Source organism: Henckelia pumila, chromosome 4 (genome assembly GCF_033568475.1).
Source record: "Henckelia pumila isolate YLH828 chromosome 4, ASM3356847v2, whole genome shotgun sequence".
NCBI lineage: Eukaryota > Viridiplantae > Streptophyta > Magnoliopsida > Lamiales > Gesneriaceae > Henckelia > Henckelia pumila.
In genome coordinates, this window is record NC_133123.1 from 217,515,668 (window position 1) to 217,542,007 (window position 26,340).

General features: G+C 37.0%; 1 pseudogene; it reads right to left on the reverse strand.

Annotated features, from left to right (window-relative positions):
* LOC140862766 (CBL-interacting protein kinase 23-like) overlaps positions 1–26,340 on the reverse strand; it is a 48,941-nt pseudogene that overhangs the window by 6,805 nt on the left and 15,796 nt on the right.

Consider the following 26,340-nt stretch of genomic DNA (forward strand, 5'->3'; position numbering starts at 1 on the left):
CATAATATCATGGCATATAATTCATGCAGTCACATAATACATGCATACTCAGTCAGGATATCTCGAACAGTACTTTCGTACCTCAAAACAGTGCAAGCTCTACCAACTCTAGGTCCACGCCTATAGTCTGCTCTACACTGCCAAATGATACTACTATCATTAAAGTGCTCTAAAAGCCTTAACTAAGCTATTGCATACTCCTAAATATTTATAAGAAGCAAAAGCTATACCTTCGTCCGTCGTTAGCCCTTTGATGTCGATGCCTCCAGAACTTGGGCACAACTCCGCTACGACTACCGAACGCCCCGCCGACCTCCGGACCAAGCCTAAGAAGACTAGAACAGCTCCAAAAGGACTAGAAAGGAAAGGAGGACTCGGAATTGGCATTTGAAAGTGAAGTCTCGGCCTTCTATTTATAGACAACGATCGGAACGTCCGAACCCCGATCGGAACGTCCGATCCTGCCATCGGAGCTTCCGAAGATCCTGATCTGCCACGTGTCAAAATATCACTTGTTGACTCCGGATAGGGGTGATCGGAGCCTCCGGTCCTGATCGGAGCTTCCGATCCAACCACACGTCATGCCTGACGTAATAACATCGGTGCCTCCGATCGCTCATCGGAGCTTCCGATCCTGTTCGGAACTTCCGATCGTGCCTTCGGAGCTTCCGATCCGTCCAATACCCAATTCAATTAATTAGCATTAATCCTTTAATTACTCAATTAGGGTACGGGCTACTACAACCTGAGTTCTCTTCTTTCTCTAAAATAGAATAATATAATAACACAGGTGAATTACATTTCTCCACTCTGAACAATTTTTACCTCATGATACACGAACCACTTGACCTGATGAATTAATCCAGAACACTACCCGAGTTCTCTTGCTCGAACCCGAGGTCGAAATTTGGCAGAGAAAACACATAAAATGGGGAGGAATATATATATATATATATATATATATATATATATATATATATATATATATATATCATGCATATGCATACTTGAAGATGGATGGCAATGTTGTGGCGAGTGAGACCCATAAGCTCCAAAATCCTCGAAGGAACAGCCTTATCCACGCCAAGCTGCTCCACTGCTTGAACAAATCTTCTGTGAATCTCTGGTGTCCAATCCACCTAAACACACATTTCAAAAAATCTCTTCATATAATTATATATGCAATCATTTCATATTCTTTACCAAATCAAATCCATGCCACTGTGTGTAAGTAAGCTTTTAATGATTTGAAAAGTAGGTACATTTTTTTACATAGGTTTGGTTTTAATAGAAAGCACCCCAGATTCATGTGACTTTTGGCACCCATGATTTTTGTGACAAAGCCATGAATAACAAAGGGAAAAAGACCCGAAATTGTTCCTTAATGGATAAATCTTATTTCACAGTAAATTGAGCTAGTTAACACTGCAAACCTAGTCTTTACAGCACATGATGTAATATAAAGATCTGAATCTGCTAATTAATAGAGATTTAATTAACGATACCTTAACTTTCCTCTTGTCCAAAGGATTTGTGCTCAAAAGCAGAACACAGAGTTAACAAATGGAAGAAAACCAATGCATAACCGTATAACACAATTGAATCTAGTAAATCCAATGCAAGGCCAAGAGTTACCTGCAGCAGTTTCTATCGATGAATCCCGCGTTGAAATGTCTTCGATCGTGCGATTAAAATAAAGAAGAGCAGATTAATTTCTCTGCAAAAATGTTGTCTGATAACCCTCAAGAAGCAAGAAATATTGATTCTCCTTCGCTGGCTCCAATGGCTGCAGCAAACTCAGATGAGATTTAATAAAATACAACGTTTTTTTACAAAAGCGTTATTTTTAAATGTTGTGCTTCATCATATTTGTTATAGTGTGATATTGATAGGTGTGTTTTAGTTGCATATTTTAATGAAGTTTTACTGTGGTTTAGCATGCATTTATTTAGTGGATTTAAGTATTTTGTTTATTTTTCATGCATCATGTCTACATAACATACTCCTGGATTTATTGTGTAGTAAGTCGCATTGTACTGGAAAAAAAAAAGAGAATTGTTGAAGAAGGAAGGATGATGCGCTTGGGAAGAGAAGAGAAAGATTTGTTTGCACAAGGAGATGTGCAAACGCACAACTTGTTTGCACAAGAAAGATATTGTTTGCACAACAAGTAGTGCAAACAAGGAAGAATCAAGCGCATTTTCTCAAGTTGTTTGCACCACATATGCGCTATTGAGGAAATATGAAGGAAGCACGTTTGCGCTTGGCATTAGCGCTACTTGAAGCGCAAATGGAGAAAAAGGATGCGCATTTGCGCTTGAAGAATACTCGTTTGCGCAGGTGCTGTGATGCGTACAGATTTGTGAGATAAAATATGGCCGCTCGATCCGCATAATCCAACCAATCGAGCGGTGCCAAGAAATTTGAAAACAGTAGGTTCGGAAAAGTTGCTAGCTCGATCCGCAACATCTTGCCGATCGAGCGAGACATGCTATTCTGGAAAAAATCTGTAATTTAGAAATTTTTATTATTAAGGACTCTAGCCTTAATTAAAAGCTATATCTCGAATTTTAGAGTCAGATATTGAGGGAGAAGATATAGAAGACGCAGAGGAGGCTCAAGAACCATCTTGACGGCTAGGTTTTATCTTTCTTGTTCTTAGATTTTAATTCTTCTTGTTTTTATTCTTGGTTGAGGAAGACGAACCCTTGAATTTATTTATCTTGTGAGATTCAGATTTTCATTGTTTGATTTTTATCAAGTATCAAGAATTATTCTGAATTGATTGATATGCTTGTGTATGAGATTTTTAGATTGGCCATCTTAGGATTTCATTATACAGTCGAATGCTAAATTAGAATTCAAATCCGTAATTGTTTGAAACCTCTGATTTGCGAAGCAACTATGATTAATATTTTCTGCTGTTGAATTTGTTAAATCGTAGGAATAATAACTGACTAGGCTAAATTCATCCGCTTGTGTATGGGTTGTCTAGCTTTATCAGTTTTACTAGTTTGAATGCTACCGTGGATTTAAATCTGATCGCTGGTATTGGGTTAGTTTATGGGGTAAGGGTTAACTTAGACTGCTGTTGTCTAGTTAACTAAAATTAAGGTGAAACAGGAATTAAATTTCCAATGATGAATATTCGATGTGAATTAATTATTTATTTTCAGTAGTTTTAAGAACACAAATAAATTTCACTTTCCTCGTGGAAACGATCCCTACTCTCGCTACTAAATGTTTATTTAGTTAATCTGAGTTGGGTTAATTTGGGCGCGACACGACTAAGCGCTACCAAATTTTGGCGCCGCTTCCGGGGAAGGCGTTTAATTTATTTTTGTTTTTGTTTTTATTTTATTCTTCGTTTTCTGATCTGTTTTTTTTTCCTTCTATTTTTGCAAGAGTTCTTATGGTGTAATACTTCAAGATGTCAAATCAACAAGTATTCCCAAGTTTTATCCAGCAACACGGAGAGCCTTTCTATGCAGCATGGAAGATATTCAATGATTTAGCAACCATCTTCCGGTATCGTGATTTTTCTAACTATTCTCTCCTAACATATTTTCTTGGTGTTTTGGATGCCGTGACAAGAAGATGGGTAATTGATGGAGCTTTCACAACCGGTATATCAATATTTTTCCGAGATGCTGATACTATGAGAAACCTGTTAGATGATATGGCAGAGTTTGACTATTACTGGTATTCACAATCTCAATACCCAGATTTTACAGACCAACCATCCGAGCTTCAAAAGGAGGAGGTAAGTTGTTCGCAGTTGATCTTACATCCACTAGAGGATATCATGAACAAGCTTGTGGCATCGACTGTGGAAACTATAGAAGATCTGAAAAAGTCTAGATGTGACCTTGCGGAGCACATGGAGAATATCACGAGATCACTCGTCCATGAATACCGAGAACATGAAGTGAAGCAAGATACTCAAGCATTGACCAAACCAATTTGGTTTAATGATGATGAATCAGAGAACCAGAATTGGGAGTGCGAATCAATTTCTACTGAAGATTTAGAGGTGTTTGAGTCTTCTCTTCTTATTGGACCTCAGTCGAAAGATGTTCTGGAACAAATTTCGTACGATGGAAATATGTTACCACTTGAGTTTGAGGATGACGGAGTTCAAGAGTCTATCGATATGATCTCATCGATAGTATTATCATACACACATCCCCAAGATCCTTCCTTTCCATTAGTACCAGTTTCAAAATATTTTAACTTACGAGAGCCCGCAGAGGTGTTCTCTTCCCATGTTTACCAGCCGCTATGGATTATTGCTGCGGTGACGAGCTTTAACTATTTATATATGGCCAAGCTTGAAGGCTTATGGAACCAAGACCCATTTGTGGTGTCATATGACACTTATTTTGGGCGGCAGCCGCTCTTTGAGCAGTGCTTCTGAGAGTCAAGCCGATGAATGAAAATCAAGCGCTGGCTGGGAGGCAACCCAGTGTCTTTTTCCTTTATTTCATTTTTTGTTTTTATTTTGTTTTGTTTTGTTTTTTTTGTTTTATTTTCTTTGTTTTCAGGAGCCTAGCCGCCCTATCTGTAGACCAATTTTCAATATGAGTCTCCCATTATTCAGCCTAAGGCAAAAGAGGACGACAACGCCAACACTTGAACCAGGGGAGTTTTGTGTTAATTTTGCATCTCGTTATCATTTTTTTATTTGTGTTTGTGTCGTTAGTACTAGAGAATTGAGGGCGATGCTTTGGTTAAGTGTGGGGGGAGTTCATTCGATGGTTTGTCATTTTGTTTTCATTCGTTTGTTGAGTATATGCATATAGTTCGTTCCGTATCATTTGTTAGTTTGTTAGTGTTTGTCGTGTTACATGAGTAGGATGATGATTGTAAGCCTATGATGAGATAGTTGAAAAATGATGATTTTTGAAAAAAATTTAACTCTTGATCAGATTTGAGAAACCGTAGGTTGTTTGTTGAATATTCTTAAGCACGCATGTTTAACCAGTAAAGTGTAGCGATGTATTAGATATTGTGGATGTCTGTTGGACCATTGCACGATAATAGGTGTTTGTGGAACTTGATAGTGTTTGAATCTTGATGATTTCTTTGATATGGCATAAACGATCTTGGGCGCACCTAGAAAAGAAAAAATTTACAACTCCATCCGGGCCTGAAAAGGATTGAAATCCTAATCCTAAAAGATCAAATTCAAGGCTAAGTATGCGGATAAAATGGGGTTGATGCTCCATCCGGGCTATAGACGAGGGGATTGAAATTCTAATCCTGTCTTAGTTATAGCTAAGTATGCGGATAATTATTGGGGCTAAAGCAATACCGGGTGCAAAATCCGGATGTGCGTAATTATTCTCAAGGCAGTTGTGTTGTGTTGAAGGATTGTTGGGAGGAGAGTTCTTGATGGTGAGGCTTGCACTGAATTGTTATAGGTCGGCGAACAGTCTTGAAACTTTGTTCTTTTGAAGTTGCATGTAACTGGGGTAACATGGCACACACACACATTTGCATTCGACTGAAGGTGCATCATTGATGATTGAGAGTCGCTATGAACTTATTTTTAGATGAAAGTGGTTTTTTTTTGAGGCTATGATATGAGTGATTCGTCATTACTTATGTGTTTATTGTTGTTTCATTTTGTTTTTGCATGACTTGCTCGAGGGAGAGCAAGGATTAAGTGTGGGGGTATTTGATAGGTGTGTTTTAGTTGCATATTTTAATGAAGTTTTACTGTGGTTTAGCATGCATTTATTTAGTTGATTTAAGTATTTTGTTTATTTTTCATGCATCATGTCTACATAACATACTCTCGGATTTATTGTGTAGTAAGTCGCATTTTACGGGAAAAAAAGAGAATTGTTGAAAAGGAAGGATGATGTGCTTGGGAAGAGAAGAGAAAGATTTGTTTGCACAAGGAGTTGTGCAAACGCACAACTTGTTTGCACAAGAAAGATATTGTTTGCACAACAAGTAGTGCAAACAAGGAAGAATCAAGCGCATTTTCTCAAGTTGTTTGCACCACATATGCGCTATTGAGGAAATATGAAGGAAGCGCGTTTGCGCTTGGCATTAGCGCTACTTGAAGATCAAATGGAGAAAAAGGATGCGCATTTGCGCTTGAAGAATACTCGTTTGCGCAGGTGCTGTGATGCGTACAGATTTGTGAGATAAAATATGGCCACTTGATCCGCATAATCCAACCGATCGAGCGGTGCCAAGAATTTTGAAAACAGTAGGTTCGGAAAAGTTGCTTGCTCGATCCGCAACATCTTGCCGATCGAGCGAGACATGCTGTTCGGGAAAAAATCTTTAATTTAGGAATTTTTATTATTAAGGACTCTAGCCTTAATTAAAAGATATATCTCAAATTTTAGAGTCAGATATTGAGGGAGAAGATATAGGAGACGCAGAGGAGGCTCAAGAACCATCTTGGCGGCTAGGTTTTATCTTTCTTGTTCTTAGATTTTAATTCTTCTTGTTTTTATTCTTGGTTGAGGAAGACAAACCCTTGAATTTATTTATCTTGTGAGATTTAGATTTTCATTGTTTGATTTTTATCAAGTATCAAGAATTATTCTGAATTGATTGATATGCTTGTGTATGAGATTTTTAGATTGGCCATCTTAGGAATTCATTATACAGTCGAATGCTAAATTAGAATTCAAATCCGTAATTGTTTGAAACCTCTGATTTGCGAAGCAACTATGATTAATATTTTCTGCTGTTGAATTTGTTAAATCGTAGGAATAATAATTGACTAGGCTAAATTCATCCGCTTGTGTATGGGTTGTCTAGCTTTATCAATTTTACTAGTTCGAATGCTACCGTGGATTTAAATCTGATCGCTGGTATTGGGTTAGTTTATGGGGTAAGGGTTAACTTAGACTGCTGTTGTTTAGTTAACTAAAATTAAGGTAAAACAGGAATTAAATTTCCAATGATGAATATTCGATGTGAATTAATTATTTTTAGAAAATCGATGATCGAGTGAATGATTTCAAGGGTGTAGTCGACCGATACCAAGTCTCGTTAATTTATTGATCTTTCTTATTTTAATTTTTGCATAGTAGTTAGTAAATTCCCAAATCCCCTTTTATTTATTTTCAGTAGTTTTAAGAACACAAATAAATTTCACTTTCCTCGTGGGAATGATCCCTACTCTCGCTACTACATGTTTATTTAGTTAATCTGAGTTGGGTTAATTTGGGCGCGACACGACTAAGCGCTACCAGATATCCCACGCATTAATCATGCACACCGAAACCTAAGGAACCAGCTGATTGATCAATTTTTGAAGCAATCTCATTCGCAGAACATTTGGATGCAAACCTCGTTTCTCGCTTAACAAACCCCGATAGCCATCTAAAGGGTTGGGCATTTTCCACGGCTATTTAAAATAGAGTGATTTTACCACTCCATCACAACTATAATTTCTAGTGTATACATGTACATGCTTCTTGATTTTCAAAAAGATAATTGAGATTGAGACCCTGCGAGAAGGAGATAAGCTCAAAGGCAGTCATGATCAGTGGTGGGGTAGGTTGCTGTTCCTCTTGCATTTCCACAACAAAGTTCGGTGAGTCCTGAATTAAAGAAAGAATAGTTTAGTACATCTATCCTTAAACATTTAAAGAATATAAGCTACATCAGAACACCCACCGCTGATTCATTAAAAAGAGCATCAACATCGTCAAGAGCAACTTCCTTACATTCAAATACAGGTTTCTTATATCATTTCTTGAACCACCCATTTTCGAGAACCTCAGAAATTGTGATCCTCTGCTCCACATGTCAAAATCATGTGAAGAAGTTACAATTGGCATGAAAAATAGATCAGCGAATTTAGTAAAAGAGCTTAAATAAAAACCGAATTTTCTGACTGAAAAAGATAAAACGCTTCTGGTTTTGTTGTTCTCTTCCTCTGGCACTGCTGGAAGGGTCATATGTAAATAGCATGAAAGAAGTGAACATACTGTCAATGGATTGGGATCCAATAATCTTGTAATCAAATTCTTGGTGTTGGTAGAAAACCAAGGAGGGCATATGAACTGCGCTGCAAATATCTGAAACGGAGATTAATGCGGTTTGAGCATTAACATGCATATATTACAAATTTTATCCAGGGTAATGTGATACTTGCACCGCTTTTAACCTGATATCTCTAGTGTTTTAATACCTTAAATTCCATTCAGGTAGATTCAGTGATTTCGAGAGACGTACATTTGTGAGGATAACTCCACAACACAACACGATAGAATTGATAAATGTGATTTTGTTACATTTTTGTACAATGCCATAATATTTGGATCTTCAAAAGGGAAAAACCAGCCATAAGAACAAAGAGTACGACACCACATGACCAAATATCTGCTTTGGCTCCATCATAACCCTTATTTTTAATCACCTGCATAATTTAGTTATATGATTAAAAATCTTAGAAAGAAAAGAACTGGAAAACAAAATGCACGAAAATCTAATTGCATACCTCTGGAGCAACATAGTTGGGTGTTCCACATGCTGTATGAAGTAACCCATCTTCCTGAAAGCAAGATTAAAAAAAATTGAACTTCAAGCACAATATAACATCTTGAGTTAGGCTAGATTAAGATCTCAACAAGGTGTCTCAGAAATGCAGCAAAGGTAAAAGTAAAATATTGCTTACCCAAGCTTGCTGAGATAGTGCACTTAATCCAAAGTCAGAGATTTTAAGGACGCCACTGGCGGTAAGCAACAGGTTATCCGGCTATACATTAATAAAAATGAAATAGAATTTGAGTTCCAACCATCAAATATCAAGACTGTTGCGCGCAACAATTTCCTGATATTTTCCAATATTAACAAAAAAATTAGAAGCTTACCTTAAGGTCTCTATGGTAAACACCTCTACTGTGGCAGTAATCTACAACATTAACTAGCTGCTGAAAATATTTTCTAGCTTCATCTTTTCCAAGCCTACCTTTAGTAGCCTGGCCTCAAGAAACCACAAGTAGTATTGTCATCAGCTACTATCCTCATAATCAATCTATCATGATTACACATTGACATCGAATAATACTCGTAGCTTACAATTTTTTCAAAGAGTTCACCACCACTGACAAATTCCATCACGATGAATACCTTTGACTTGCTAGCCATGACCTGCAGGGAGGGAAAATAAATCGAATCAAATTAACAGGTTTGGAAAAAGTTGGCTTGACAAGTTAAATAGCTACCTCATGCATTCGAATGACATTTGGATGCCTTATTAACTTCATGGTTGAAATTTCGCGCTTAATCTGCAGGAGCATTAGATTTTAACAAAACAAATAGAAACAAAACTTAATTACTGGCAACAAGACAATGAAGCACGCCAGAGACCATAAAGAAAAAGCATGCAGTTCAAATTATTGTAAAGAAAGTAACAACACCGGCTCCCTCCCACACGCAAACATAACAAAGAGATATATTTACTAATTCTCACATTCATTACATCTTTATTCATGCCATGTCTAGCTTTATATATTCAGACTGCTGCATGTTGATCCATAACCATTTGGCATGCATCATTGAAGTAGTTTTAGAATTTTAACGTCCAGAGATGTTGAAAGACCCGAAAGCTATTCCAGTAAAAGTTGGGAAATCATGCTTCTAACATAAGTTTAAAAAATCAAACCAACTCCTATTGCAAATGGAGAATTGCAATAGAATCTGCAAAAGATCAGACACCCATAAAACAAAGACAAATATATCAAGATCGAGAACAGGCAAAACAAGAAATAATAAAAAATAAATAGAAGTAAAAGAGCAGCGAAGCATAAAAAAAACTAGAAAAAGCCCAGAGGGTTATCCATCAGCACCATGAGAGAAAATGACCAGTGCAATGGCAAAACAAGGTTGAAAGTAAAGTCAACTCCAAATAATGAAATAAAATGTAAACAAATACTTCGAATGACACTTTTTAAATTAACTGGTGGAAATGAGAAAGAACATCTGCCATCTTCTTTTAACGAAATCTCCAATGAACTAAGGCTAAACCTAATGAGGGTACACTGATACAAAACTAAATAAATAATACAGTGAATAATTTTCAACTAACTTTGACGAGAATTCTTAGAGCACACAAATATTTTACAGAAACAAAGTAAATGCGTGAAGGATGCTTGGAAAAAAACAAAGATGCAGCTGAATGTTAGAACTGGAAACATATATCTACCACATGCTCAACTAATTCGAGCACTCGTTTTCAGGTGAATGATGACAATAGAAGATTAGCAGAAACTAATGGGTCCATATTGCTTAGAATAAAAATACATACATTGAGCCGTGTCAACTCCCCATGATTTGCAAGGCGTAAATCCAGCCCCTACAGCTCCTCATGAGTTTAGACAGATCGAGCAAGCCGACACTTTCTCCCCCTCATCGCCCAAGTTTAAATAGAGCAAGGTAGATGCAAAGTCTTTGCAAGCTCGTCAACTACAAGAACAGAAACAATCGATGAATGATGGAAAAGCAAAAGAAGAGGGAGAAATCGCCATTAACGATTTGTCAAATTGGAATTGAAAGAGAGAAAAAAAGGGAATCACGATGGAACGGCTTGGGGATTTAGGGTTACTTTTTCAGAAGTTTAAAGAGAAAAGGGATGCGATGAAGGGTTTGGGGATTTTTGGGTTTTTTACGTTAAGTCAAAAAAACATATGTATTTCATGTTTTATTTATTATTTAAAATAAAAAAAAATGGTTTATCGACAACACTTTTTAAAAAATGTTGTAGTACATATAAAAAAACACGCTCAAAGACAACGCTTTTTAGAGCGTTGTCTTAGACCTAAAAAAAATGGTTATAGACAACGCTTTTTAAAAAAGCGTTGTCTTTTATGAATTTTTTAAAAAATAACAACGCTTTTCATTAAAAGCGTTGTAATTTAAAAAAAGACAACATTTTTTACCAAAAGCATTGTCTTTTAAGTGTTGTGTTTGAGCATTTTTGTTGTAGTGATATTATAAAAAATCCTCTTTTTGCATTTCAGTCCCTGAAAATTCCGAAAATTTCAAAATAGTCTTTGATCAATAAAAAGTCCGTTCTCGAATTCTAAAATCACTGATTATCTCAAATAAAGTCAATAAGATAAAAACGGGGCGTTACATAATGCAAAGCCCTTCAAATTCAAGAGAAACACGAGTGATAAGAGCAACCAAATGAAAGAAACATTTCGAGAAAGAGATAAGAGATTGCTGACCTTGAAAGAGATGCAAGCAAAGCAGTACCCTTTTCTTGACTCCGATGTTTCTGGGATATTTGATGATTTGGTTAGAGAAAATTTGATTGAATAGCCAGAAATAAAGCGTCCTGAAGAAGCTAAACGAGTGAATGACCCAAAATATTGCAAATATCATCGTTTGATTGGAAACCCTATTCATGATTGTTTCATATTCAAAGATAAAGTTATTCAGTTATCTCGCCAAGGAAAAATCATACTTGAAGAAGATAATGCAACTGCAAACCAAGTCGATGTCTCATGGAATGATGAAGTAAAAATGGAAAACGCCACCTCAAGTATATTATTTTATGTCATAGTGAAAGAGTGGGTGCCCGGTGAGCCAACTTGTGGCTAAGGGCTTTGATGACTCTATGTATAAACAATCTTTTGTTTAATATAATTTACACTTTTATAATGGCAATGACTTTATCTTTCTTCATATTGTTATATTGTGATATACTATTGTTGTTTTGATAAAAACCTTGAATATACTATAGTGTATGTAAGATGTGGTAGTGCATGGGGATGACTATCATGAAACACATCTTATAGTCACTGTATATTCTAAACAGTTCCTAGTCGATTGAGCCGTCCGTTAATAAGGATAAGGATCGCTCGAGATTGAGACTAGCATTTGTGATGCCGAGTACCACGTTTCATTGGTATGGAACATAGAGATGTTCAAAGCATGCAAATGGATATTCATACGATGAATGATCGAACTACCCTATCCGGACTTTCCAAGTGGTTATCACTTATCGAGTGAATGAAGTCCGTGGTTTTGGTTGTACACCATTAGTCCTTACTACTTGAAACATCATTGAGACTCTATATGCTAGTAATGTGCTTTGACTCGTTTACCGACTCTATTGGGGTCATCAGGTGTCGGGATTGGGTACAGTTACGACACATATAGGAGTCGATGATTTGTTGTCAAGGATTCACCACATACTTGCGAGTGTGGATATCCTATGCAATCTGAGGAGATATTAGTGTGACGAATCTCTGGCCAGAGTACATGATGTGTTTTAGGAAATGGTTTCTTAGTAGCACATGCGATGTCACTATTTGATCTTCAAGATGCATTGCATAGTTATCGAATCTCGAACGACTCTCGATTTACCAATGGTTGTTGATTCGATCGGGATATTTGGATGAAGGGACCGTATTGTACGCTAACCAAAATCTATTGGTTCTTGCAGGCACTATTAGTGATACCTAGGGAATCATGGGGCGATGTTGCTAGGCGCTCTTACCATGATTCGATGGGCAAGTCGGAAATTGTTGTTCCGAGTCACAAGGAGTTGTGAGCCACGGCTAGCTGTATCCCTGAACCATTGAGGGTCACACAAGTAATGGATTTTTAATCCCCGTTGAGATAGTTAAATTTAAAGAGTTAAATTTAATGAACAAAGAAGTGGGACTTCTTATTTAAGAGTAGAGGAGTAAGATTTCCTAAAATGACATAGGGATGGGAATATTTGGAAACCACTGAATTCGGATTCAGAAAATTTATCTTGACTTTAAAAGATGCAGAAATGGTTTCTGTGCACATTGGTGAAATTGGTTTATCAATCTGAGTCACGATGAATTTTATATTAATTTATGAACATGCGGGCTTTGCTTGTCAGGCTTGAACTTATGACTAATGGGCCCTAAGCTGTTATCATCCCACATTATAAATAAGTTATTGCAGTACAGAAATTAGACAACAGAGGCTCACAATTTTCGAAAAACCCTAGCTGTGTTTTTAAAAAGGTGGCCGCCCCTTTTCTCCCCTCTCTGCTCTGAAAATTCCAGCCTGTGAATTTTGAATTTGCAATCTGGTTTAACGGATCAAATTCGTTAATTCTCTTCGTAGAAACTTCTGATAGATTTTCTAGTGCAATCTATCTGAGGGATTAAATTTCCGTTCGTGGACCTGATTGAAGAATTGTTCGTCCATCAGTTCCTGGGATATACAACAAGAGCAGAGCAATCTGTTGGTGTCCATAATCTCGATTCGAGATTGGAGGTAAAAATTTAATTGTGATTTAATTTTTACACGCACAATTTAATCGTAAAGTTTTGATACCCATTATGGAATCGTTCCATATAAAATTTTTAAACTTCCGCTGCACCGGGTATCAATTCTGATTGATCTGATCACCGTTCTTCAAAAGTGGTATCAGAGCCAGGTTGCTCAGATCAAGCGATTAAATTAATCGATTGTACAAAAATTTTTAAGCCTCGGTTTTTGAAACAAAATAATTTTTTTTAAAAATAAAATTTTTTTTTCGGGCAAAACACGGGCAACGATTGGATCGCTGCCCCGGGGGGGGCAGCGAAGGTCGCTGCCCAGGGCAGCGACGGGCTGCCCGGCCCGAGCTCCTTTTGGGGCGCGGGTAGCCCGGGAGCGTCCCGGGCGGCCCGGGAAAAATTAATTTTTTTATTTTAAATTAAAATTTTAATATGTTAAAATTCTATTTTTGGTCCGATCAAAAATTGTTTTGATTGGTCCACGAGACGTCGGATCGAATTGTTTGAGTCCGAAAATTTTAAAATTGATTTTTGGATAAATTTGAATTTTTGTAAAATTTATAGATTTTATCCGTTAAATCAGATTTAATGAAATTAATTATTTTGGTACAATTGATGATAAGATATGATCTTATGGAAATATTGAGTAAAATATGATTTTATGTATAAAATTGGATTTTATATGTAAAATATGATTTTATTTGATAAAAAGATAAAATATGATTTTGTATGTAGAATAAAATTTTATATATGGAATATGATTTTATCCTTTTAATTTAAATTGCCATTGTATGTTATCCAATAAATTAATTTTGAATTAAATATTATTGGATAAGGATGATCGATTGCCATGACCAATTTTGTAGGTGTATGTTAGGAATTTACATTTGTTTTTATTGTTGTTGGATTTATTAATGGGCCTGGTTTATGGCCCAATATAAATTGTCATATGTAATAAAATTGGGCCTGGTTTATGGCCCGTTCCCACCCCTTAAAATGTATCCCTACTTGTCATAGTTATTTATTGTAAATACATTAGACTTAGTGGGAGATGAAGATTTGAAGACGGAGGTGGGCCCAGCAGGCAATAAAGACTGAAGCAATGTAAATTGGAAGCTCAATGTAATAGGATTGCATTGCATACAAATTTTAGACTAAATTGTATGAATCCCGCAAGCATACAAATTTTAAAATGATGAGACAAATTTTCAAAATTAAAATCTCTCATTTTAAATATGATTTAAAATTGATATCAAGATAAATAAAGGAAATTTAAATATGGTTTAAATGTTCCTACCTTCCATCAACGATCAATGTATGAGTTGCTACCCGCGGATACGGTCCGACTCATATTATTGGGGGGCTCGTTCGTCGAAAAGCTATACATTGGATCGACAAATGTTGTAAGTTGGGTGGAACTCCCATGGGATCGGCTCATATTGTTGGGGGATCCACATGACGACCGTCCATCACAACTTAATATTGATGGGTCATCTTGACATGTCACAATAAACGGCGTCATATTATTGGGCCCTTATTGGACATGAGGTAAAAACGTGGAGGTTGCTTTGGAAGCAATTGGGCTCTACCTTTTGAAAATTATGGTTGGCTGATATTATTCGGGACCATAGTTTGTCAATTGGACTCCATGTTCCCACTAAGGAAAACAGTTTCCCGTTTTCACTAGAGGGTAGTGAAATCGTTAAAATAGTGGGAGTGAGATTCATAAAATAAATTTCGCCTATTTTATGTCTTAGTAAATTAATTAAATAATCACTGATAATTGTCTGTTTCTTTTCAGTATTTCATAAAGATGAATTCGCGCAATCTACTATTCTCTATTCTCGAACAAAATAAACTGACTGGCGCAAACTATACGGAATGGTTCCGTAAGTTGAAGATTGTCTTGACCTCGGAGAAGATGCTCTACGTGTTAAAAAAATCTCCTCCGAAGGAAGCACCAGCTGACATAAGTCCGAAAGAGTTGGCCAAACTTGATACATGGTGGGACCATGATATCAAGGCCAAATGCTATATGCAAGCCTCGATGTCTGATGAACTCCAGAGGCGATTTGAGGACACCGTGAATGCTGCTGACATTCACGTACAACTCAAGGAACTTTTTGGGGCTCAATCGAGAGTTGAAAGGTTCGCTACTGTAAAAGAGCTAATGACGTGTCGCATGCGTGAAGGGACTTCGGTCCGTGATCATGGGGTACGAGTGATTTGGCTCATACAGAAGTTGGTAACGCTTGATTTGGTGTTGGAGCATGAACTCAACGTGGACTTATTACTTCTCTCTCTTCCTTCTTCGTTTGACGGATTTGTGGTGAATTTCAATATGAACAAGATAGAGGCCTCCCTTGAAGAGATGGTCAATATGCTTGTAACATATGAAGCCACTTTAAAGAAGGATAAACTAGTTCTCTTGGTAGGCTCCTCTTCTTCAGCTAAGAAGGGGCCAAGTACAAAGGGTAAGAAACGTTCTGTCCCACCCAAGAAAACCGGACCCGAGAAGAAGAACAAGACAAAGGCTTCAAACATGCAAAATTCCAAGGATGTTTGCCATTACTGCAAGAAACCCGGTCATTGGAAACGTAACTGCAAGGAATATCTAGAGCAGTTGCGAACTGCGAAGGGTATGTTCTATATTGAAATAAATGTTTCACTTAATACTACTTTTTGGGTATTGGATACCGGATGTGGATCTCACATTTGCAATGATTTGTAGGTGATGACAAGAAGTCGCAAGCTTAGAATGGGTGAGACCCAGCTGAGGCTCGGAAATGGTTATAGAGTTGAAGCCAAAGCTGTGGAAGACGTTTATTTAATTTTGCAGAACGATTTTAAGTTACTTTTGAGAGATGTTTTATTTGTTCCAGATTTGATTAAAAACATTATTTCTGTTTCTATGCTTGATAGAAATGGTTATTCTTGCAATTTTGTGAATGGGATTTGCAATATTTACAAGAATGAATGTTTGATTGGAAATGGACAACTTGAAAACGATCTATATAACTTCAAATTAAAAGACGTTCCAATAAATTATGTTGATAAACCGGTAACAACAAACAAAAGGAAAATCGATAGTCAAAACCCGGCAAACCTTTGGCATGCTAGGCTAGGTCATATTTCCTCAAGGAGGATGAACAAGCTAGTGGGAGAGGGCATGTTTGATATGTCTGATATTAAATCTCTACCTACTTGTGAGTCCTGCCTGAAAGGAAAAATGACTAAATCTCCTTTTAAGGGGAAACCTGAGCGTAGCCAAAATCTGTTGGATTTGATCCATACAGATGTTTGTGGTCCATTTAGAATTAGTACTAAATTTGGCCACACCTACTTCATTACCTTTACTGATGATTATTCAAGGTATGGGTATTTATATTTAATGAAATATAAGTCTGAAGCATTTGAAAAGTTCAAAGAATTCAAGGCTGAAATAGAAAACAAGCTAGGTAAAAGTATTAAAGCACTTCGATCGGATCGAGGTGGAGAATACTTAAGTACTGAGTTTTTGGACTATCTGAAAGAGAATGGGATTCTCTCTCAGTGGACTCCTCCTATGACACCTCAGCTAAATGGTGTATCGGAGCGTCGTAATCGAACTTTGTTGGACATGTTTCGATCCATGATGAGCTTCACTGAGCTTCCACCTTCGTTTTGGGGCTACGCGCTTGAAACGGCGGTGTTGTTGTTGAACAACGTCAACACCAAAGCAGTGAACAAAACACTATACGAGTTATGGAATGGCAAAGCTCCTAAGTATTCGTACTTCAGGATTTGGGGATCCTGCTTACGTGAAGCAGACAGTGGGAGATAAATTGGATAGTCGATCCACCTTATGTTATTTTGTAGGGTATCCAAAAAATTCAATCGGATATTATTTCTATCATCCTGCTGAAACAAAGTTGTTTGTTTCAAGGAATGCCACCTTCTTGGAGATGGAGTTCTTATTGGATAAGAAAGGCGAGATGATGGAACTCGAAGAAATTCGAGAAGAACCCGAAATACAAAATAATGATCCTACACCTCAGAAACCATTGATGGACACGCCTATACCTAGAAGATCCGAGAGGACTTCTAGACCTCCTATTCGATATGGTCTTCTTCTTGAAGGGGATCAAGATGAACCCGATGTTGGATGTGATTCAAGAAACTTCAAGGAAGTAATTTCTGATGCGGATTCAAATTTATGGCTTGAAGCTATGCAGTCGGAAATAGATTCGATGCATACAAACCAAGTTTGGTCTTTAGTAGATCCTCCTGATGGAATTGTTCCAATAGGGTGTAAATGGATCTACAAGAGAAAGCTTGGGCCTGATAGTAAGGTATTGACCTACAAGGCACGATTGGTGGTGAAAGGTTATACTCAAAGACAAGGAGTTGACTATGATGAAACCTTTTCACCAGTTGCAATGTTCAAGTCCATAAGAATCTTTATTGCCATAGCTGCTTAGTATGACTATGAGATATGGCAAATGGATGTGAAGACTACATTTCTTAATGGAAACATTAAGGAAGAGATCTATAAGATGTAGCCTGAGGGATACACATCCATGGGAAGCGAGCATAAGGTATGCAAGCTTCAAAGATCGATCTATGGTCTCAAACAAGCATCAAGAAGTTGGAACCAGAAATTTGATGAAACAATAAAGGATTTTGGTTTCATCAAGAACCCGGAGGAACCGTGTGTGTACAAGAAAGTAGTTAAGGATGCTGTGACATTCTTAGTACTTTATGTTGATGACATCCTATTCATTGGAAATGACGTAGGGATGTTGCAGTCAACAAAGTATGGTTATCAGGTAGATTCTCGATGAAGGATTTGGGTGAGGCATCCTATATTCTACGGATACAGATCTATAGAGATAGATCTAAGAGAATGATAGGACTCACTCAAGCAACCTACATCGACACCATATTGAATCGGTTTTCAATGGATGGGTCCAAGAGAGGACATCTACCTATGTGTCATGGAGTTTCTCTATCCAAGTCTATGTGTCCCAAGACTGATGAAGAGATAGAGAAAATGACACATGTACCATATGCGTCAGCCATAGGTAGTATCATGTATGGGATGATATCTACCAGATCGGATGTAGCATTTGCTCTGAGTGTCACGAGAAGATATCAAGCTAATCCCGGTCAAATGCATTAAAAAGCCGTGAAGGACATTCTTAAGTACTTACGAAGGACTAAGAATATGTTCATGGTATATGAAGGAAGAGAACTAAAATTGGAAGGCTATACCGACTCTAGCTTCCAAAGTGATGTGGATGACTCGAAGTCAACCTCTGGATTTGTGTTCATGCTCAATGGCGGTGTTGTCTCTTGGAAGAGTTCCAAGCAGGACACCACAGCGGATTCCACCACTGAGGCAGAATACATTGCGGCATCAGCTGCTGCTAAAGAGGCCGTTTGGATGAGGAATTTCGTCCAAGAGTTGGGCGTCATTCCTGAAGTTGTTGGTCCAGTTCCGGTGTACTGTGACAACACGGGTGCCATTGCTCAGGCAAAGGAACCAAGGTCTCATCAAAGATCCAAACACGTACTGAGGAAATACCACATCATCCGGGAGATCGTGGAAAGAGGAGACATCACTGTCGAGAGAGTGGCCTCTGCAGACAATATCGCTGATCCACTTACTAAGCCCTTGCCAGGACCATTATTTGACAAACATCGCGAAGCAATGGGTCTACGTAGTATGACTAGTTGGCTTTAGGGCAAGTGGGAGATTGAAAGAGTGGGTGCCCGGTGAGCCAACTTGTGGCTAAGGGCTTTGATGACTCTATGTATAAACAATCTTTTGTTTAATATAATTTACACTTTTATAATGGCAATGACTTTATCTTTCTTCATATTGTTATATTGTGATATACTATTGTTGTTTTGATAAAGACCTTGAATATACTATAGTGTATGTAAGATGTGGTAGTGCATGGGGATGACTATCATGAAACACATCTTATAGTCACTGTATATTCTAAACAGTTCCTAGTCGATTGAGCCGTCTGTTAATAAGGATAAGGATCGCTCGAGATTGAGACTAGCATTTGCGATGCCGAGTACCACGTTTCATTGGTATGGAACATAGAGATGTTCAAAGCATGCAAATGGATATTCATACGATGAATGATCGAACTACCTATCCGGAATTTCCAAGTGGTTATCACTTATCGAGTGAATGAAGTCCGCGGTTTTGGTTGTACACCATTAGTCCTTACTACTTGAAACATCATTGAGACTCTATATGCTAGTACTGTGCTTTTACTCGTTTACCGACTCTATTTGGGTCATCAGGTGTCGGGATTGAGTACAGTTACGACACATATAGGAGTCGATGCTTTGTTGTCAAGGATTCACCACATACTTGCGAGTGTGGATATCCTATGCAATCTGAGGAGATATTAGTGTGACGAATCTCTGGCCAGAGTACATGATGTGTTTTAAGAAATGGTTTCTTAGTAGCACATGCGATGTCACTATTTGATCTTCAAGATGCATTGCATAGTTATCGAATCTCGAACGACTCTCGATTTACCAATGGTTGTTGATTCGATCGGGATATTTGGATGAAGGGACCATACTGTACGCTAACCAAAATCTATTGATTCTTGCAGGCACTATTAGTGATACCTAGGGAATCATGGGGCGATGTTGCTAGGCGCTCTTACCATGATTGGATGGGCAAGTTGGAAATTGTTGTTTCAAGTCACAAGGAGTTGTGAGCCCACGGCTAGCCGTATCCCTGAACCATTGAGGGTCACAAAAGTAATGGATTTTTAATCCCCGTTGAGATAGTTAAATTTAAAGAGTTAAATTTAATGAACAAAGAAGTGGGACTTCTTATTTAAGAGTAGAGGAATAAGATTTCCTAAAATGACATAGGGATGAACATTTTTGGAAACCACTGAATTCGGATTCAGAAAATTTATCTTGACTTTAAAAGATGCAGAAATGGTTTCTGTGCACATTGGTGAAATTGGTTTATCAATCTGAGTCACGATGAATTTTATATTAATTTCTGAACATGCGGGCTTTGCTTGTCAGGCTTGAACTTATGACTAATGGGCCCTAAGCTGTTAGCAGCCCACATTATAAATAAGTTATTGCAGTACAGAAATTAGACAACAGAGGCTCACAATTTTCGAAAAACCCTAGCTGTGTTTTTAAAAAGGTGGCCGCCCCCTTTCTCCCCTCTCTACTCTGAAAATTCCAGCCTGTGAATTTTGAATTTGCAGTCTGGTTTAACGGATCAAATTCGTTAATTCTCTTCGTAGAAACTTCTGATAGATTTTCTAGTGCAATCTATCAGAGGGATTAAATTTCCGTTCGTGGACCTGATTGAAGAATTGTTCGTCCATCAGTTCCTGGGATATACAACAAGAGCAGAGCAATCTGTTGGTGTCCATAATCTCGATTCGAGATTGGAGGTAAAAATTTAATTGTGATTTAATTTTTACACGCACAATTTAATCGTAAAGTTTTGATACCCATTATGGAATCATTCCATATAAAATTTTTAAACTTTCGCTGCACCGGGTATCAATTCTGATTGATCTGATCACCGTTCTCCAACACATAGATGCCAAAACATCATATAAGAAGTTGCTTGACCGACCATGACTTCATGAAAATGGGATAGTTCTTTCTACGTGGCACCAATGTTTCAAATATTGTCAAGATGAAGATTATAAAGAGAGTGTAACTTTATGTCACCGAATCGACTGTGATGCTTTCCATGTCGTTTGCCAAAAGATCCATGAATTAGAAACACTCAAAGAGAAAATATTGGAAGCCCAACAAGGACTTGAATGCTACCAAGCTCGTCTCTCTAGAGCTTTCAACAAGAAAGTGCGACCGCGCTCATTTCAAGCCGGTGATTTGGTACTCACAGTGAGAAGACCTATCATCATAATTCATCGAACCCGGAAAAATTTTACATCAAAATGGGATGGCCCGTATGTTGTCAAATAAGTATATACTAATGGCGCATACAGATTAGTGGCCGAAGATGTTTTAAGGATTGATTGTATAAATGGGAAATTCTTTAAGCGGTACTATGCATTAAAAAATCAAAATATATATATATATATATATATATATATATATATACATATTGTTAGAGTAGGTGCCCGTCGAGCCAATGTGTTGGCCGATGGTCCTTGAGAGAACTCTTGTATGACAATCTTTGTTTTAATAATATTTGACATTATTTAATTTGGCACATCTTTATCTTTATACCCATGCATGTTGCATAGATAAAGCCCTTGAATATACAAATAGTAGAAAGAATATGAGATGGTCATGTGATGACTGTCATGAAACTCATATTTGGAATACTGTATATTTTAAACTGTTCCTAGTCGATTCAGCCGCCATAAAGAAGGATAAAGGTCGCTCGAGCTTGAGACTAGTATTTTCGATGTGAGTACCATGTTTCATTGGTAGGGGACATGGAGATGTCCAAGCATGCAAATAGGTGCTCCTTGTAGAGTGCACTGAACAACCTTCCCTAAAGGATTTTCCAAGTGGTTCTCACTTATCGAGTGGAGAAGTCCTAGTTTATGGTTGTACACCAATAGTCCTATAACCCGGGACAACATGGAGACTCTATATGCTAGTGCTTCACTTTGACTTGTTTACCCGACTCATCTGGGGTCATCAGGTGGCAATGTTGGGTGTTGTGACGAAACATATAGGAGTCAATGCATTGTAGTCGGGGATTCACCGCTTACCTACGGGTATGGATATCATATGTTATATCATGCATACGTAGCTTGAAATCTCTGATCAGAGTAAGTGGTAATTAAGAAAGGAGTTTCTTGAATTACACTTTCGATGCAACTACGGCATGACACATAGTTATCGATTCAATGACAACTCTCGATAAACCAATGGTTGTCGAATTCGGTCGGGATATATGAGTTGAAGGGACCGTATTGTACGCTAACCATAATTGATTGGTTCTTGCAGGCACTATCATTTGATACCTAGGGAGTCATGTAAGCAATGCTGCTAGATGTTTACATGACTGGTTGGATACTATCAGACTTGAGTTTTCTGACGTTCTTATTATCAATGTGTTGATTAATAAGAATGGAGCTATCTAGGATATGCTCATATAAGGGACTTGTTGATCCTGAATCACATGAAGATGTGAACCCACTGCTAGTTGTATCAGTGAACCATTGAGGGTCACACAAGTACTAGCTTTCTAGATCCCGTTGAGATTAAAATAAGTTCAATATGTTGAACAACTTATAAAGGAGTTTATAAGTAAAATAAATTAGAAGTTTGACTTCTAAATTGGAGAATGAATGGAATAAGTAACTTTTAATTTGTGAATGTGTTCCAAGATTAAAAGTTGACTTAAAATAATTAGTTTATGAAAATGGTGATTTTCTAAACTATTATTTTGAACTTAGTTAATTAATTCAAGTGTTGAATTAATTTAACACTAGTAGACATTTTAATGTACAAATAATTAAATTAATTCAAGTGTTGAATTAATTAAACACTATTGAGTCTAGTAGAGCTCAATTTAATATAGTGTTGTATAATTATTGATACTAGTGGACTTGAATGGGTTCAAGTTAAATTTAATTAATTGATTTAAACTTAAATGGGTTTAGGTTTAATAGTTAATTAAAAATAAGTTCAAATTACATTTAAATATATATATATTTATATATGTATATATATATAGGCGTGTATATATATATATATATGATATATATATATGTGTGTGTATGGAATTTGAAGGGTTGTAAGATGGTTTGCAATTTTCCATGCATGCCTTGCAATTTTCCATGCATGTTTAATTGTACCCATTAAATCCTTAACCATTAATATATTATTATGAATAATATATACATATAACACACAATATTCCATTCCAATTCAACCATAGTGGCCGAACACTCCTTGGCAATTTTCTCCAAATTTTTCTTTCATTTTGAGGAAGAATTAAAATGATATCTCAATGAAAAATCCTCTAAATATTCTAGTGCATATTTAGAGTGGATTTAGATCGTCTAGTCGTGGACCTAATTCGGATGCCCGAAGAGTTGAATCCATTTTGAGCAAGGAGTGCTCTTGGAAGCTTGTAGATTGAGTCTACCATTTTTCAAGAGCCTAGTTGTTTATCAACTTGGTTGGAGCCATAAATCAATCTTTGAGATTGATAGGTAAAATTCTAAACACCCTATGGTTGTTTAAAATTTGAATACTACACAAGTGCTCGGATTTCTTTTATTAAAATTTTTATATTTCCGCTGCGTTTTCGGGCACGAGTTAACCGATCCCCTTCAGTGGTATCAAAGCCTAGGTTACACTTTTGTGTAGTATTTGTTGGATATTATGTTGAGGTCAATTTCTAACCGCATGAGAAAATCAATATTTTAACATTTAGGGAAAATTTTATAAAAATTATTTTTTTATTTTCGGGCAGCCCTTGGACTGCCCGAAGGTGTCCTAGGGGCAGCCGTGGGCTGCCCCATATTTTTAATTTAAAAAAAAAAAATTTTTTTTGGCCGGAATCCGGCGACGGAGTTTCGGTGACGACTATGACGACTTGAGTTTTTCAAAAGGTGTTTTGGAATATCATGTGTCATAGGCCCTAAATTGTTAAATATATTAATAGTTGATTTTATGAAAAATTAAACTTTATAATATGTGATTTTTCTCATAAAATAAATAGTTAAAGTGTGACTTTGATTATTTATAGTAAATTGTGATTTACAAGAAATTCAATTATAAATAAATTAATTTGAAAAGTAAACAAAGGTGTTTGTTTATTTTGTTAATTTATTTTATAATTGTGGTGGTTAGTGATTGGACCAAGATATATGATATTTGATCAATTAATTATTGAGATAATTAATTGATGGTGTATGATATGTGATATTGTGCATGAAGGATGATTAAAAGCCCAAGACCAATTTGCTAGGTGTATGCTAGGATATTTTGTGTTGAATGGTTGTAATAATTATCAAATTACAAAGTGTGCTTAGTTTATGGCCCGTTCCCACCCCATGAAATGTATCCCTATTTGCCATGAATATTTTCATGTAAAATATTTGATAGCGGAAGTTCAAGATTGGAAGATGGTGGACCATGATGAATTATGAAGATCCAAGACATGTAAATATTGGAAGCTTATGTAATTGTTGCATTTGCATCCCATGCATTCCCTAGGAATTGGACCTAGGCCCGTGTTTGGCTCACACGGGCCAAATAGTTTTTGGGGCGATTAATCATCCTTATTAATTAGTATGTGCGTTATTATTTTATAATAACAAAGTTGCATGAATCCGGCAAACATACGATCAAACATGGCAATCTTTAAAATTAATGATGATACCTTTTTTTAAAATTAAAAAAACCCTCATTTTGAATTAGATTCAAAATTTATATCAAGCCCGAAAAGGGGAATTATAAATTTGTTTATAATTTCCATGTCTTCCATCGACAATGGATGCATGACGAACGCTACCCGTATTCAATGCTCGGCTCATATTATTGGGGGGGCTTGGATGCCGGAAAGCTGTGACATCCATTGACATGGTGATGTGAACTACGTGGAACTCCCATGACTTCGGCTCATATTGGGGGAACTCATGGCGACCGTCCATTAAGGTTCGATATCGATGGGTAAGGCTTGACACGTAAAGATGAACGACGTCATATTATTGGGTCCTAATCAAGCGTGAGACAAAAGTTTACGTAAGGGTTGCATGGAGATGCAATTGGAAACTACCTTTTAGAAATTATGATTGGCTGATTTTATTCGGGATCATAATTGGCTAATTGGACCTTATGTACCTACTGAGGAAAGGAGTTTCCCGTTTTTACTAGAGGGTAGTAAAAATGTCAAAACATTGGGAGTAAATATTTATAAAGTTAAACTCTTGGCCGATGGTCCTTGAGAGAACTCTTGTATGACAATCTTTGTTTTAATAATATTTGACATTATTTAATTTGGCACATCTTTATCTTTATACCCATGCATGTTGCATAGATAAAGCCCTTGAATATACAAATAGTAGAAAGAATATGAGATGGTCATGTGATGACTGTCATGAAACTCATATTTGGAATACTGTATATTTTAAACTGTTCCTAGTCGATTCAGCCGCCATAAAGAAGGATAAAGGTCGCTCGAGCTTGAGACTAGTATTTTCGATGTGAGTACCATGTTTCATTGGTAGGGGACATGGAGATGTCCAAGCATGCAAATAGGTGCTCCTTGTAGAGTGCACTGAACAACCTTCCCTAAAGGATTTTCCAAGTGGTTCTCACTTATCGAGTGGAGAAGTCCTAGTTTATGGTTGTACACCAATAGTCCTATAACCCGGGACAACATGGAGACTCTATATGCTAGTGCTTCACTTTGACTTGTTTACCGACTCATCTGGGGTCATCAGGTGGCAATGTTGGGTGTTGTGACGAAACATATAGGAGTCAATGCATTGTAGTCGGGGATTCACCGCTTACCTACGGGTATGGATATCATATGTTATATCATGCATACGTAGCTTGAAATCTCTGATCAGAGTAAGTGGTAATTAAGAAAGGAGTTTCTTGAATTACACTTTCGATGCAACTACGGCATGACACATAGTTATCGATTCAATGACAACTCTCGATAAACCAATGGTTGTCGAATCGGTCGGGATATATGAGTTGAAGGGACCGTATTGTACGCTAACCATAATTGATTGGTTCTTGCAGGCACTATCATTTGATACCTAGGGAGTCATGTAAGCAATGCTGCTAGATGTTTACATGACTGGTTGGATACTATCAGACTTGAGTTTTCTGACGTTCTTATTATCAATGTGTTGATTAATAAGAATGGAGCTATCTAGGATATGCTCATATAAGGGACTTGTTGATCCTGAATCACATGGAGATGTGAACCCACTGCTAGTTGTATCAGTGAACCATTGAGGGTCACACAAGTACTAGCTTTCTAGATCCCGTTGAGATTAAAATAAGTTCAATATGTTGAACAACTTATAAAGGAGTTTATAAGTAAAATAAATTAGAAGTTTGACTTCTAAATTGGAGAATGAATGGAATAAGT